Consider the following 15,658-nt stretch of genomic DNA (forward strand, 5'->3'; position numbering starts at 1 on the left):
TAAAGATCCACCGTTCATCACACCAACTTCCTTTCTAATGGCCTAGATCTATGCAACTCCTCCAAAATCAAATTCAACATATCCATCACCGCAAGATCACTAAAAAATAATCAACTAGCAAATCCCACCACGAATCTTCAACAACTGACCATAAAAACATCAAGATCCCATTCGGATGGCCCTGAATGATTACCAAGGTCGACCATATATTTCTCATATCAGAATCATCCACTTGACTTCTCACCCTAATCCATGCCGACCTACCAAATTATAGCTCAAAATTCCCTAGTTTAACCCTCTATCAAGCCTAGATTCTATTCCAACAAATTTCATTGATTAGAACCTACCGTCCATCATCCCAACTTCACATGACAAATCAGACCTAACCACTGTGTTCAAAGACCTAGAAAACCCTAACATGTGAAATCTCATTATGAAACACCTCCATTTGATCGTTAAAAGTGTAAGATTTCATTTCGAACCCTCTCGTTGATTGGAAAACCATAAGCTAAGACCATGATCTGAACTAAATCAATCAATCTACACCTCTGATCAAAGATACATCACTTCCATTATATTTAGCATGATCAAAAGTGCCAACCTACCAAGTTTCATTCCAAAATTCCCCTGTTTGACCATTCATCAAATAAAGGTTCTATTTCAGTAAATCTCGTTGATCCGAACTTGTCAGCCATAGATCTCAATTATCCCAACCCCATTTGGCTTATCAGACCTCACCACTATGTTCAGAGATCCAAAAAACCCCAAGATACCAAACTTAATGACCAGATTCATTCATTTGACCGTTAAACTAGAAAAATACCATTTTAATGCACTATGCTAAATTGCCACATCATCTGGCCCAACCTGAAACCTTAAAAGGGTGATGGCTGATGTCAAACCCATTCTTGACTCATTAAAACACCTGGACCAATCAAACAAAGTCTAATAGAACCAAAAAGCTCAAAATACCAAACAAACCCCTACTTAAGACCAAGAAAAGACAAAATAGTTTTAAAAAGTTCATCAAATTTATATTTTCTGCCACTGTCAGCCCCAAATATGGGGCTGCAACATCTGGCGTGCCCCAAGCTCCCATTAGACAAACAAAACCCATGAAAACCACCCCAAATTGAAAAAAGAGCTTCACCAAACAGGAAAGATTGATTAGACATCCTTTTCTTTGAAGAATCTTTGCCTATTTGTTTATAGAACCTCTGTTAAATCCTAGGCACTGTAGCTGAATGAATTCAGACATCCTTTCTCTATAAATACTGACCTAATTCGAGCTCCAAAGTGGCGCTAAAGAGAGGAAAACACAAGGGGGGACCGGGGGAAAAAAGAGAAAGAGAGAGGAAGGAAACCCAAGAGAGGCTCCTAGAGAGAAAGAGAAAGAGAAGAGAGCTTTCTCCCTGACCATATGTTGCCTTTTGTTCACCCAAAATCTGGAGGTGCTCTGAACATCAGATTCTAGATTCATCTCCTCCACCTTCAAGTGGAGGTTGCTGCAACTAGAAACACTTCCAAGCTCAAGAACCCATCTAAACTTCGTTTTATCGCATCCCTGCCTATTGGAAAACTCCCGTCAAGGAACATACAAAAGGTAAGTCTTCTTTAGTTTATCTAGGTTGCTTGAGGTTCTAAAATATCGAAGAACCATCATTTTCAATTTCTTATTGTCTGAAAGTAGAGGCAGAGAGGCGAGGGTCGGGAAATCAATACCTAAGACCCGATAACATCACCTCAAAATCGGTCTTAGGAGGAGTTGAAAGCATGTTCCTCTAGATTTAAGAAATTCTTTCTACCATTTCTATTTTTCTTCGAAAGAAACTGAGCCTGAATAACTCCCGTATCAAGCTACTAAAGCAGCTTGGAGAGAGGGGTTGCTAATACCTTTCTTCTCCTAATCCTTAGAACCTAAAATCTCTTGGTTGTGTGCCTTTCCCATGGAAAATGGAATCACTATTAAAAAGTTAAATCGAGTTTTTCAAACTTGAAAATGAGGGCCTATTTCCTCTAAAAAATGGGTGGCGACTCCAACTCCTTTGAGCCAGCCATGAGCTTCCCGGAACTCACATCTGGTAGTTGTCACACTTCTAGACAAGCTCGAGTGCATCCTTGCCTTAGCACTTTTTGGGCAAGCGCCCTACCCCCCAGGTGTCCCCCACAAAGACCTTCGTGGATCTCGTGCAGCACCCGACTTGCTTCTAAAGGTCATAAACAACGTAAGTAGAGGAGCGTAAAGGACCTCCTATATAGTCACCCGTTGATGAGAACATAGCGGGCTGACTGACGCTCTACCCTCCAATCTACGTTACGTTCTGCTGGTAGGGTACTGTGGAGCAGATAATTGACGAGCGGGTCGATCCAGCTCAGTTCTGCTTGCAACATGGGATCGACCTCTTCTACCGCCCTGACGATGCTAGGTCGAGGTAGGTCTTCAATGTACATCATCCTCATTGTGTTGTCACTAGTGCTGGCCAACTTTGAGAGTGCGTCGGCCTCAACATTCTCTGATCTCGGTACTTGCCGGATGAACCAAGAGTGGAAGCTGGGTGGGAGTTCCCTCACTTTGGCAAAGTAGGCCATCATGGCGGGTTCTCGAGCCACGTACTCACCATTCTTGACCCATTAGAACACCTGGACCAATCAAACAAAGCCTAATAGACCCAAAAAGATCAAAATACCAAACAAACCCTTACTTAAGACCAAGAAAAGGCAAAATAGCTTTTAAAAGTTCATCAAATTTACATTTTTTGCCACTAACAGCCCCAAATACGAGACTACAACGTCTGGCACGCCCCAAGCTCCCATTGGACACACAAAACCTGTGAAAACCACCCCCAAATCGAAGAAAATGTTTCACCAAACAAGAAAGCTTGACTGAACACCTATTTCTTTGAAGAATCTTGGCTTATTTTAGTGAAAGAACTCTGCCCAATCACAAACACTGTAGCTGAGCAAATTTCAGACCCATCTCCTTCCATTTTCTCTATAAATAAAGGCCTAGCTTGAGCTTGGAGAGGAGACCTGAAAGGCAACCTGAGGAAGGGACAGAAGAGAGAAAACCAGAGGGAGTCCCCTAGAGAGAGGAAGAGGGAGAGAAGGGAGCTTTCTCCCAACCAATACTGCCTCTTGTTCATCTGAAGCTCGTAAGTAATCTAAACCCAATATTCCAAATTCACCTCATCCATTTTCAAGCAGAAGTTACTCCAACCGAAAGCACTCCCTAGCTCAAGAACCCATTCAAACTTCGTTCTACCCCATTTCGAGCTGTTGGAAAATTCCCATCAAGGCATATACAGAAGGTAAGTCTTTTTTAGTTTTTTGGGTTGCTTGAGGTTCTGAAATGTTAGAGAACCATCGTTTTCAATTTCTTGTTGACTAAGAGTAGAGGCAGAGAGGCGAGGGTCAAAGAGAGTACCTAAAACCTAATAACATCACCTCAAAATTGGTCTTAGGAGGAGTTGAAAGCATATTCCTCTAGATTTAAGAAATTCTTGTTAGACAGTTTTGTATGCCCTTAGCCCCAATCAGTTTTAATGTACTTCTGACATTTAGTGTAAATGAATAAAGTGCATGTTTGATTCATGTTGTGTGATATGTTTCTGTGTAAGACCCTTAAATTGGACACTTAATGAGACTCGTGTTAGTTTAGAATGTTCACAGCCGTTGGATAAGTCTGGGGAGATTTATCCTAACAAGGCTGACACTGGTGTGCTACCAAATGCTGGGGTGGCCTGTCTCAACCGCCAGGGTGAGACCCCAGCCACATGCAGTGTAGGATTACTTGAATCTTTGAACCGAACCAGATTTCCAGTATTGCCCTGGACCTTGGGATTGATGGGCAAAACTAGAAAGTTACACCTGACCCCTAAACTCGATTATGATACTTCACTAGGTGTCGGATTGGGCTATCATAGATATGCCAATCAGTGAGATCCTTAACGGAGGTCAAAACCTGGGTATGTTGGGATAGTCTGAGAATTCATCTGAGTGGGTGATCATAGTGACAAGATCAGCCCCTTTGTCGGACAAAGGTAATGATCGGGGATGCACTCTCTTTGATGCAAAACCAAACTGCCAGCAGTTGATTTCAATCGTTGGAATTTTGTTTTGCAAAATTTATAAATAAGATATATAGATATGTATGGTTTCAAAATATTTGCAAATGGTTTTAAATCCCGGGATCCATATGAGCAAAGAGTGCAACACTGTTCCTTGCAGCCGAGGGAGAGGTCCTCTCTTGTCGGGCAGTGTTTGATCATTTTGGGCTGAGAGGTTGAGTGTAAGGCCATTTAGGGTTACACCTAATGGGCTAATTTTGCATCTGCCCACAGTCCCTAGGTTTTTATAAGATGGCTTAGCCCAGGGACCACTTAGTGTAAGTGTTGGGCCCATAGAGTCCATGTGATGGGCTCAAGGGGGTTCATTGGGTTCTCTAGTGAATTTGGCTAGGCCTTGTAAGAAAAGTTGGGCCGAACCCATGTGGCAGTAGTTTGGAAGCCTGTTGAGCACTTAATACATATTGGGCCTAAAGCCCATTTCAAACTGGCTGATTTAATTACCCACTTAAAGGGGCGGATCTGAGATTAGGGCAAGCCAAAGGATTGGGTCTTGACCCTATCCACTCTTGGAGACCAAATTCAAATAAAAATTTGAATCTGGTAACCTCCTAATAAGATCAGGAGTGGGCTGACCTAATCTGCAGATAGGATTAAGATAATTCCCTATCCAAATACAAATTTTGATTGGGATAACTCCTAATAAGATTATGAGGTTTCTTAATCACAAAGAAAGAGGAGAAACCCTTTGTCTTGCATTACCAGAATTCGAACCAAGGGTTTAGAGCAGAAAAATTCTCCTACGTTCTGAGATAGGATCTCAGAGTTCTCCTCCAGCCGCCGCCGCCATTCACTGCCTAGTTCGATCTCTCTGAGAGGGAAAGATCAAGAAGGTGTTCTTGATATCAGTCTTTGCTAAAAGGCTGATTGTATACGGTGCTCTTTGCTTCTATCGAATTCTTGTGAAGAATTTGGTTCGTAGGACGAACATTGCTGGTTCTGCTTCAGCATCACTGCGTCATCTTCAGTGGGAGCAGATCTTGGGAGTATTCTTTGGGCGTGAACACTGACGTTAGGAGATACCAACTCTCCATATTAGGTATAATCCTTCCCTTTCTTTTGGTTCAGATCTGGTTCGGTTTTGGTTCGATTAGATCCTTGAATATTGTATTCTAAAATTAGGGAATATGATTCCCAATTGGAAGGGAGGAGAGAAATTTTTGAAATTCGCCCACCCTATTCCGCTGCATTCTTGGCGTCCATATGATGGATCTCTCCCTTCTTTCAGTGGTATCAAAGCCATAGGTTCGAATCTTGAACCAAGAAAATCAGATCTGAACCTACGCAAATGGGCAAAAGTTGTTCTACCTGGATTTGCGCAGATTATTGTTTTTATTCCAAGAAATTGTTTCTGGATGTGGGCGATTGATCTGAAATTAATTTTGTTAAATCTGAAATTTATTTGGAAATGTTTTTAATTTATTTCTTGATTTAAATGGGTTTTTCGTACATGGAGATCGAAGTGCAGATTTGGTGCAGATAGTCTACGCAATCTTTTTGCAGTTTCTATTCTATTCGGTCTGTAAAATAATTTTTTTTTTCTAGACTGAATGTATAGGATTCAATCAAGAATGTAATTAATTAATAGAAATTAGGGTTCTGTAATTTTTTATTTTCTTGATTGGAGATGGCGGTGACGCTGGAGATTTGCAGATCATGATATCGCATTCTGCGTTTTGCAGTTTATGAAACTGCAGCCCTTGATTACTAACCTTTGTTTTGCAAGTGGTACGAACAGTCCATATCTTATTTGTGATTGTCTAAAATCAGAAATATTAATTTCAGATCTTTCTTGAATTGTTTCTTGAATTAAAAATTAGTTTTGGACCGTTTCAGACCAGATTGGACCAAAGTTGTTTGGACCAAATCTAGGGTTCAAACGGGGCTATTCTCAGCCCTGATCTCTCCCACTTTCAGGTCTGAAACTAATCTTTAATTGGAAGAACCAATTCGGCCCAACCTGTATAGCCCAGTTTTAAAGAGTTAAAACTGCAAAAGCTCACTTTTGTGTAAAAGCTATATGGGCTGAACTGCTAACTGCTATTTAGCCCATATACATAGATAATGTTAATTGTAAATTATATGGATTATAAATGGGCTTATTAATGGGCTTTACAGCAAGTAATTGATTGGATCAATTCTTCCATTACATGCGATGTGTGGATGTTTGATGTGCTACGACCATGGGCCACAAGCACTTGGCCCATGATGATACGATAGTGGCTCTTGCGCACACCATGGCTGAATGCACATCATTGCCATGGTGTCCCTTATGGACATTGGATGACTCCTTCCTTTCGTGGTGGGCCTCACAACCCTAAAAAGGGACTCGTGTGGAAACCCTAGCCAAATTGGGCCACTAGAAATTTGACTTTATGAAAGTCAGTGGGAGCCACTTTGGTTTGACCTAAATTAACTAGGGTGTAATCACTTGTTCCCTCCGGTAATATGAGTGCATGTGATAGGGAGATCCATATGATGGACTCTCTAAAGGCCTTCCATCATTAGCACGATGATGGGTCCTTCAGTAATGAGGAAACACACCATAAAATTGGGTTATCCATTTGCTGTGGGGTCTGTCAGAGTGTTTCATAAGATGATAGGGGCGTCATAGACCGATGTGGGAGGGGCTTCACCAGAAAATGGGAACTCTCTCACGGTACCTTAGCGTAACCTGAATATGATGGATGAGCACTCACTGGACAGAAAGGTTTACCCTAAAATGGCTATGAACCTTGTCTGACAGAGGCCAAAGGGAAACTCATACGATATGATCCGTCACAGAAAGGTGGTGGGGTTATGCAGCTGAAATAGTTGGCTCCATGCACCCTATGTGATTTCCCACATTTCCAGAGACATTTCATCGTCTCCGTCACTAAGATAGGAGGGAAATCTCAGAGATGAACAAATGGAAGTGGAACATAGATTAAAAGCCATATCTATGTAGGTAACATGAATCAAACTAATGTTGTGGTCTAACGTTTTGCTATTTTACCAGAAAATGGAAAACGGACAATTTGCTAAGTTGCTTGACGACAACAAACTTAAGGGCCCAAACTATGCTGATTGGTACAGAAACCTTATGCTGGTCCTGACTTCAGAAAAGTTAGATAAAGTGGCAAAGAATCCTGCACCGGATCATCCGAGAGACAGGGCTTCAGAAGCCCACAGGAGGGAATACCAAGAATGGGAGGAGAAAAACTCCCTATCCCATTGCTATATCATAGCCTCTTTAGATAATCCGATACAGAGGCAGTTCGATCAGATCGAACTCGCCAAAAACATATTGGGTAGTCTAAAAACTATGTACCAAGAGCAGAACCATTCTACTCGCCAAAAGGTCCTGAAGCAGTTCATGACCGCGTAGATGACCAAAGGGCAGCAAGTTCATGACCATTGTCTTCGGATGATGAGTTACATAAACGAGCTGGAGGCCCTTGGGTCCGGGCTAGATCTGGTCACACAGATAGACTCCATTCTTAACTCCTTGCCTCCGTCCTTCAATCGATTCATTATGAATTATAATATGAACAAGCTGAATGTCAACGTTCAAGAGCTCAGCAATATGTGCAACGAGCCGAGGAACTGATTAGGAAGGATGAGCCGATAGCCATGCTTGTTGAAACTGGCAAATCTGGCAAGAAGAGGAGGGCAAAGAGGAAAGCCCAGAAAAAGGCCACTAAATCTAAGAAACAAAAGAAAGACAAGGCATCTGATGCCTGTCACTTCTGCAAGCAGGCCGACCACTGGAAGAGGAACTGTCCTGCCTACCTGGAATTTAAGAAAGGTATTTTTGAAACTTGTGTCATGGAAACTAATTTGTTAGTTGCTTCTATGTCCTGGTGTGTTGACTCCGGGGCTTCAACTCATGTGTGTAATTCATTGCAGGGGTTCAAAGTAAACAGAAGGCTGAGTGAAGGAGAAGTGACACTTCACTTGGGGACTTCTGCAAGTGTTGCAGCTACGGCGATAAGAACCGTAGAATTAGTTTTTAGAGAAGGAATACTTGTACTTAAGGATTGTCTTTATGTACAAAACTTAAGAAGAAATATGATTTATGTTTCTAAACTGTGTGCTGATGGATATACTGTGTGTTTTAGTAATATGATTACTATTAAAAGGAACAATAAATTCATTGCATGCGGGGAACTGGAGAACGGTCTCTATGTTCTACATCCTTCTCTTGAAACTAACTTAACCAAAACTACGTCGGTCGAAATCCCCAAGAAAAGGACTCGTGATATAGTTAGTCCCACGTCCTTTGGATTTTCTAACCGTAGAAGATCTTCCCACTTGTGAAACTTGCCTCTGAGGAAAGATGACAAAATGACCATTTAACGGTAAGCCTGAAAGATGTACAAGCACGCTTGACCTTATACATACTGATGTATGTGGTCCCCTGAGTGTTAGGACTCGTAACCAACACGTGTATTTCATCACCTTCACCGATGATTACTCACGATATGGTTACGTGTACCTAATGAGACAGAAGTCCGAATCCTTTGAAAAGTTCAAGGAGTTCAGACAAGAAGTCGAGAAACAGTTAGGGAGAGAAATTAAGGCCCGTCGATCAGATCGAGGCAGCGAGTATCTCTCTAATGAATTCAGGGACTACTTGAAGGCCAACGGGATAATATCACAGTTAGCTCCTCCTGTAACACCACAACTTAACGGTGTTTCAGAGAGGAGGAATAGGACATTGTTAGACATGGTCTGGTCACTTCTCACATGCTCAGAATTATCCACATCCTTTTGGGGATATGCATTAGAGACTGCAATCTACGCGCTGAATCGGGTTCCAACCAAATCGGTTCCGAAAACTCCATATGAACTTTGGACTGGAAAGAAACCAAGTATCAGACACTTGAAGATTTGGGGTTGTCCTGCGCACGTTAAAAGAATGAATGCGGACAAGTTGGAGTCCAAGACCAACTGTTGCCTATTTGTAGGCTACCCAAAGGATTCGGTAGGTTATCTATTCTATGACCCAAGTGAGTAGAAAGTATTCTGCAGTCGAAATGCTCGGTTCTTAGAGACCGATTATATCCTGGACACCCATCGTCAAGAAATAGTTCTTGATGAGGAGAGCTCAGGAGCAGTGGAAGATGTCCCACAAGTTTCAGGTAGTGACCAACCTAGAAGATCCGCCCGGGTATCCAGGCCACCAGTCCGTTATGGTTATGACCAGGATAGTTACCTAGTGGAAGCCTTGACTAGTGAGGAGGATCTGGTGACTTACGCGGAAGCTATGTTGGACATAGATTCCCAGAAGTGGGTGGAGACCATGAGAGCCGAGATGGATTCAATGGAGGCCAATGGAGTCTGGACTCTAGTAGATCCACCCTCCGAGGTAAAAGCAATCGGTTGCAAATGGATCTATAAGAGGAAGAAGGGCCTCGATGGCAAGGTTGAGACCTTCAAAGCTCATTTGGTGGCAAAAGGGTATACTCAGAAAGAAGGCATCGACTATGAGGAAACATTTTCGCCTATGGCCATGCTTAAATCCATTAGGATCCTGCTAGTTGTAGCAGCATACCATGACTATGAGATTTGGCAGATGGATGTCAAAACCGCATTCCTGAATGGAAACATGGTATGCAAACTTAATAGATCCATATATGGACTTAAGCAATCTTCTATGAGTTGGAACATCCGTTTTGACTCTACAGTCAAATCGTTTGACTTTGAGCAGAATCCGGATGAGCCCTGTGTTTATAGGAAGTCCAGTGGAGATAAGGTCACCTTCTTGGTGTTGTATGTGGACGATATCCTACTCATTGGGAATGATGTAGGAATGTTGACTTCGGTCAAGGTGTGGCTTTCGCAACAATTCTCCATGAAAGATCTTGGAGAAGCTTCCTATATACTGGGTCTTCGACTCTACAGAGATAGATCGAAGCGGATAATTGGATTATCCCAGGCTGCTTACACTGACAAAATTGTCAAAAGGTACAGCATGGAGAACTCCAAGAAAAGAAATGTTCCTTTTGGGCATGGAGTCACTCTCTCCAAGAAGATGTCTCCCAAGACTTCTGAGGAGATTGAGGGCATGAAAGACGTTCCCTATGCCTCAGCCGTAGGGAGCATCATGTAGGTCATGTTGTACACTCGCCCTGACATTGCTCAGGCGGTGAGTGTCGTAAGCAGGTTCCAGGCCAACCCAGGGCAGGAGCATTGGACTGCTATGAAGAACATACTCAAATACATTCGAAGGACAAAAGAGTTTTGTTTGGTATTCGATGGTAATTCTCTACAAATTCTGGGGTATAGTGATGCCAATTTCCATTCGGATCCAGATGATAGAAAGTCTACCTCTAGGTATGTTTTCACAATAGGATCGTGTGCTATTTGCTGGAAAAATAGCAAACAGGGGTCCACGGCAGATTCCACGACCGAGGACGAGTACATTGCTGCAAGTGAAGCTGCCAAAGAAGCCGTGTGGATGAAAAAGTTCATTCACAAATTAGGAGTGGTTCCATCCAGCACATCACCCATCCCATTGTTGTGTGACAACAATGGAGCGATCACTCAAGCTAAGGAGCCTCGAGCCCACTCGAAGTCAAAGCACATCGAGAGGAAGTACCATGTACTGCGAGAGATTGTTGGTAGAGGCCTGATTCAGAGGGTAGCATCAGCGGATAATGTGGTATACCAATTGACTAAGCCACCCACACAGAAAGTGAGAGCTTTTAGACCAATGGAAAGCATGGGACTCTGGCTTGTACCAGACTGGACCTAAGTGCAAGTGGGAGCTTTTAGACAGTTTTGTATGCCCTTAGCTCCAATCAGTTTTGATGTACTTTTGACATTTAGTGTAAATGAATAAAGTGCATGTTTGATTCATGTTGTGTGGTATGTTTCTGTGAAAGACCCTTAAACTGGACACTTAATGAGACTTGTGTTAGTTTAGAATGTCCATAGCCATTGGATAAGTCTGGGGAGATTTATCCTGCCAAGGCTGACATTGGTGTGCTGCCAAATGTTGGGGTGGCCTGTCTCAGCCGCCAGGGTGAGACCCAAGCCACATGTAGTGTAGGATTACTTGAATCTTTGAACCGGACCAGATTTCCAGTATTTCCCAAGACCTTGGAGATTGATGGGCAAAATTGAAAAGTTACACCTGACCCCTAGACTCGATTATGATACTTCACTAGGTGTCGGATTGGGTTATCATTAATATGCCAATCAGTGAGATCCTTAGCGGGGGTCAAAACCTGGATATGTTGGGACAGTTTGAGAATTCATCTGAGTGGGTGATCATAGTGACAGGATCAACCCCTTTGTCGGACAAAGGTAATGATCGGGAATGCACTCTCTCTGATGGAAACCAAACTGCCAGCAGTTGATTTCAATCACTGGAATTTTGTTTTGCAAAATTTATATATAAGATATATAGATATGTAAGGTTTCAAAATGTTTGCAAATGGTTTTAAATCCCGAGATCCATATGAGCAGAGAGTGCAACACTATTCATTGCAGCCGAGGGAGAGGTCCTCTCTTGTCGGGCCGTGTTTGATCATTATGGGCTAAGAGGTTGAGTGTAAGGCCATTTAGGGTTACACCTGATGGGCTAATCTTGCATCTGCCCATAGTGCCTGGGTTTTTATAAGATGGCTTGGCCCAGGGACCACTTAGTGTAAGTGTTGGGCCCATAGAGTCCATGTGATGGGCTCAAGGGGTTCACTATGCTCTCTAGTGAATTCGGCTAGGCCTTGTAACAAAGGCTAGGCCAAACCCATGTGGATGATGTGTAGATCAATGCTTGGGTCCCACGCCATACAAAGAAGCCAAACTGGGCAGCAGTTTGGAAGCCTGTTGAGCACTTAATACATATTGGGCCTAAAGCCCATTTCGAACTGGCTGATTTAATTACCCACTTAAAGGGGCGGATCTGAGATTAGGGCAAGCCAAAGGATTGGGTCTTCACCCTATCCACTCTCAGAGACCAAATTCAAATAAAGATTTGAATCTGGTAACCTCCTGATAAGATCAAGAGTGGGTTGACCTAATCTGCAGATAGGATTAAGATAATTCTCTATCCAAATACAAATTTGGATTGGGATAACTCCTAATAGGATTAGGAGGTTTCTTAATCACTAAGAAAGAGGAGAAACCCTTTGTCTTGCATTACCAGAATTCGAATCAAGGGTTTAGAGCAGAAAAATTCTCCTGCGTTCTGAGATAGGATCTCAGAGTTCTCCTCCAGCCACTACCGCCATTCACTGCCTAGTTCGATCTCTCTGAGAGGGAAAGATCAAGAAGGTGTTCTTGATATCAGTCTTTGCTAAAAGGCTGATTGTGTATGGTGCTCTTCGCTTCCATCGAATTCTTGTGAAGAATTTGGTTCATAGGACAAACACTGTTGGTTTTGCTTCAGCATCACTGCGTCATCTTCAGTGGGAGCAAATCTTGGGAGTATTCTTTGGGCGTGAACACCGACGTTGGGAGATACCGACTCTCCGTATTAGGTATAACCCTTCCCTTTCTTTTGGTTCGATTAGATCCTTGAATATTGTATTCTAAAATTAGGGAATATGATTCCCAGTTGGAAGGGAGGAGAGAAAGTTTTGAAATTCTCCCATCTTATTCCGCTGCATTCTTGGTGTCCATACGATGGATCTCTCCCTCCTTTCAATTCTTGCAACCATTTCTATTTCTCTCCATAAGAAACTAAGCCTGAATAACTCCCGTGTCGGGTTGCTAAAGTAGTTTGGAGAGAGGGGTGCCTAATACCTTTCCTCTCCCAATCCTTAGGACCTGAAATCTCTTGGTTGTGTGCCTTTCCATGGAAAACGGAGTCACTATCAAAGACTTAAATCAAGGTTTTCAAACTTAAAAATGAGGGTCCATTTCCTCCAAAAAATGGGTGCGACTCCAACTCTTTTGAGCCGGCCATGAGCTTCCCGGAGCTCACAGCTAGGGACTCCACTGGGGTGACTGGAACCTTTACTAGGTGTTGTTGAGATTTGGTTCTTTTTTTTTTCCTTTTGTTTTGTGTTTGTAAGTTCAAGACTTGCTGGTTTGCGATTCAAAATCACACCTCAAGAAGGTTGGGCATGATAGACCTTCCCAGCATAATCACCCAAAGCCATTCCCTTTCCATAATCGCACTTGAAGCTTAACCCAAAACCTTACCTCTATCAAGATCACAAGCTCTTGCAACTCCATTGCTGCCCAGAACTTCAAAATCGCAGCCTCTTGCAACATCATCACAACCCAGAACTTCATCACAACCCAGAGCTTCAACGAAACCCAACTTCATCGCAACACGACTTCACTACAACACAGAACCTCATCGCAACCCAGAACCTCATCATAACCCAACTTCATCGCAACGTAGAATTTCATCACAACCCAGAGCCTCATCGCAACTCAACTTCATCGCAACCTAGAACCTCATCACAACCCAACTTCATCGCAACCCCAAGCCTCATCATAACTCAACTTCATCGCAACCCAACTTCATCGCAACTCAACTTCATCGCAACCTAACCTCATCGCAACCCAACCTTATCGCAAACCAGAACTTCATCGCAACCCATAACATCATTGCAAATTAGAACTCGCTCATCACACTATACTTCAGCCTTATCTTACCTAATTACACCCGTCTACCCTCCCCGCACCCGATTATCGCATTGCACCCTCTGTCATAATGTGCTAAGTGTCTATCGCGACTAGCCTTCAGTACAACAAAAAGATCATACATTTCCCGTCTACCAGGCCTCGAGCCCCTTGTTTTTTTCCTTTTTCGTTTTATTTGGGTTTTTTCCTTTCTTTCTTGGTTTTCTTTTGGGTTTTTTTACCTCCCCTTCTTTTTATTTGGTAACCTCTCAAAATTTGTAGTTTTTGCTTTCTATAACTGATTGTGATTAGCTTAGTTTTGAAGAGTAGTAAGTTGCATTTGTTCCTTATTTCTTTCCTTCTCTTTGTTTTAGTTAAAAAGCATTGAGAGTACATAGATTCTACTAAATCCCTAAATGTGACCACTTGAAAACTTGTAGGATTGCTTGAAAACTTAAACATGTGACTATTAGATAGTGTATGCCCTTAGCTCCAATTAGAATGATGTGCATTATGACATTTAATGTAAATGAATAAATTACATATTTGATTCATGTTATTATGGTGTGTTTCTGTGTAATACCCTAAAATGGACACATATAAGACTTGTGTTAGTTTAGAATCTTCACATCTGTTGGATAGATCTGGGGAGATTTATCCTGCCAAGGCTAACACTGATGTGCCACCAAGTTGGTTGGGTGGCTTGTCTTAGCTGCCAGGGTGAGACCTGAGGTACATGTAGTGTGGGTTTCTTGAAACCCTGAACCGGACCATAATTTTAGTATTGCCCTGGACCTTGGAGATAGATGGAAAAAACTGGAATGTTACACCTTACCCCTAGACTCGATTATGATACTGCACTAGGTGTCGGACTGGGCTGTCTTTGATATGCCAATCAGTGAGATCCTTAGAGGGGGTCAAAACCTGGGTATGTTGGGACAGTCCGAGAATTCATCTGAGTGAGTGATCATAGTGACAGGATCAGCCCCTTTGTCGGACAAAGTGAATGATCGAGGATGCACTCTCTTTGGTGGAAACCAAAACTGCCGGCACTTGATTTCAACCGTTGAAATTTGTTTTGCAAAATATATTTATATAGAGATATACATATATATATATATATATATATATCAATATATATATTATGGTTTCAAAATGTTTGCTAAAGGTTTTAATTCCCGGGATCCATGTGAGTAGAGAATGCAGCATTGCACCTTGTAGCCGAGGGAGAGGTCCTCTCTTGTTGGGCAGTGTTTGATCATTATGGGCTGAGAGGTTAAGTGTAAGACCATTGAGGGTAATACCTGATGGGCTAATCTTGCATCTGCCCAAAGTCCTTGGGTTTTTATATGGTGACTTGACCCAAGGACCATTTAGTGTAAATGTTGGGCCCATTAAGAGTCCATGGTGATGGACTCAGGGGTTCACTGTTTCCTACAGTGAATTCGGCCAGGCCTTGTAACAAAGGCTGGGCTGAACCCATGTGGCTGATGTGTAGATCAATGTTTGGGTCCCACACCATACAAGGATAACTAACTGGGCAGCAGTTAGGAGGCTAAGTGAGCAGATGGACTTAATGGGCCTAAAGCCCAATTCGAACTGGATTAATGAGATTAATTAAAAGAGGGTGGTTCTGGGATTTAGATCAGTAGATAGGATAAGGGATTATCCCTATCCACTCAAAGAGTCCAAATCCAAATAAAGATTTGGGTCAGGAAACTCCTAATTAGATTAGGAAGGCTGATCTTTATCTATAGATAAGATAAGGGATTATCCTTATCTATTAAAGAAAGTTCAGATCCAAATAAAAGATTTGGATTAGGAAACTCCTAATGGGATTAGGAGAACCTCTCTTTAAGGCTATAAATAGAAGATTAGGGTGAACCTCCAGATCATCCAACAGACTGCTGAATTACAGAGAGAGACAACACAGTTTGACTGCATTGTTTCCTTCTCTCCTGCTCTTGCCG

The sequence above is a fragment of the Nelumbo nucifera genome, chromosome 3, assembly GCF_055504915.1.
Source record: "Nelumbo nucifera cultivar China Antique chromosome 3, China Antique-T2T, whole genome shotgun sequence".
NCBI classification, from domain to species: domain Eukaryota; kingdom Viridiplantae; phylum Streptophyta; class Magnoliopsida; order Proteales; family Nelumbonaceae; genus Nelumbo; species Nelumbo nucifera.